At 35.6% G+C, this 1,843-nt stretch overlaps 1 protein-coding gene across 5 annotated transcripts in view; it reads right to left on the bottom strand.

Annotated features, from left to right (window-relative positions):
- The window catches only part of LOC108623296 (ankyrin repeat domain-containing protein 50), a 53,302-nt gene extending 52,583 nt beyond the window's left edge, over window positions 1-719 (bottom strand). For all 5 annotated transcript variants that reach the window (XM_018021708.2, XM_018021709.2, XM_018021706.2 and 2 more), the window contains exon 1: window positions 685-719. The gene's annotated coding sequence lies outside the window, so the exon portion shown is untranslated. The remainder of the gene's footprint in view (window positions 1-684) is intronic.
- Between the last annotated feature and the right edge of the window lie 1,124 nt (window positions 720-1,843).

The following is a 1,843-nucleotide window of genomic DNA, read 5'->3' as shown; positions in this document are numbered from 1 at the left end:
TAAATGGTTGCTGTGTCTTATTTCTTCAGTGGGCAAATTAAATCGAAATAAAAATAAATTTAAGCTAGCCTGGTATGCATTTAAAAAATACAATAAACGTTTGAGATAGGCGAAAGTCTTTTAAAAATTAAATGGTTATCTTGTCTTATTTTTTCAGTGGATAAACTAAATCGAAAAAATTCGTGGTGTAGTAAAGCCTGGTTCGAAGTTTGGCGGGAAGAAAAGCCGATCAGTGAGGGGTGAATTTGTTTATACAAAACGGTACGAAGGGAAGCTTTCCGGGCTTTCAATGCCTTGGAATAAGAGGATTGAAACGGACGAGCTTATGAACCGCGTCATTTTGCTCGCGTCAGGATATACCTACAAGTGTATCCATCCTACGCCCGTTTGGGGGATTTTCTGGTAATAGTTTCCCCTCCACGTATCCTCTTCCTTCTCAAACATTTCCCACGTTCTCGCCAAGATAATCGTAAGCTTTTTGCCAGGAATTCAGAGATTAATGAAACTATACTGCACACAGTTAAACAGAACTTCATGAAATGAAATCTGAATTCAGATTTTCAAATGTTGATCCACTTTTTATAAAGACTTATTAATAAAATAGAACTTCGGACATTTTATTTGAAGAGCAGCAAATAGGAAAAAGAAACTTTCAATTTGAATTTTCATGGTTGAATCACTCACCGATTACTGCTTATCCTTCAGCCTCTGGAACAGAAACAGGAAAATATTTATCAGGCAAAGTGTAAATTTAATTTCCTTTAATAAATACTAAAACGCAATTCCACGGATTTAGATCTCCGCGTGAAAAAAATTAGACTCGTTTCCACGGGAAATTGCTAGGCGCGATAATCTTTTCTGGCTGTGAAAAGAAAGAGTTATTTCGACTGACAAATCGGCGGCGAAGGAGAGGGAGGACACAAAGGACGTGGATAACGCAAGAAGAAATGCGCTATGCATTTTTACTCTCTGAGGACTTATTACTAATTTCGCTCTCGCCTTGTTCCAAAACGCTTCCATATATTAAACTGAATTATTTCAACTTATTTGTCTCTTCGGCCTTTAAATAGGAATTCAAACCTTTCAGCGGAATGATTTGAATTTAAATGGAAATTTAATTTACCAATTGTTAATTGAAAATTTAAATAGAAATTTTTACTATAAAAATATTCACCTCCACCCGCAAGTATTATTATTTATGTCGAACCTGTTCAATTCTTTGCTTACTATTATTTTATTAAACGCCCGCTTTTTGTTGATCGCTTTTTTTGACAGGATTTCATAGAAAATCCTTTCAATACCGAGAACGAGATTCTAAATACGTTTTCCAGTCTGAATTTTTCCAGCGTATACAATAGTCAAACATAGAATGGAGTATATAGGTATTTTTAGCAAGCTTTTGGTTCACTTCAACGATTCGTCGACGCACGTGTGCTTTCGACGTTGCAAGCTGCGCTTGTTTTGCTTGACGCAATGCGGCTGCACTCGGTGGTACAGTTGTAAGCAACGAGAGAGGAAGGACGATTCATGTTTTGTCGTTCAGTCGCCGAGTCGAAATAGATTCCAATCGAGCATTTCCTGTTTTGATCGACGATTATCGATCCCGTCAATACGTTCAGCTATGCAATCTTTCTTTTCACAATGCATCCTTACATTTAACATCAAAATGTACGAACTCTTATTATGATTAAAATGATTCTATTTTAATGAGTTACAATTATGCTACTTTCAAGTCCTATGAAAATATCAGTGTAATCTTTTCTGCTGTACTCATCAATTATTATTTCATATGAATTTTGATAACAGAATGAATGAAATTTATTAGTCTGATGAAAATGTTTTC

Source organism: Ceratina calcarata, unplaced genomic scaffold (genome assembly GCF_001652005.2).
Source record: "Ceratina calcarata isolate Rehan_Ccalc_2016 unplaced genomic scaffold, ASM165200v1 scaffold26.2, whole genome shotgun sequence".
Taxonomy (NCBI): Eukaryota; Metazoa; Arthropoda; class Insecta; order Hymenoptera; family Apidae; genus Ceratina; species Ceratina calcarata.
The sequence above is the reverse complement of the archived record's forward strand: the minus strand, read 5'-3'. Positions and strand labels throughout refer to the sequence as shown.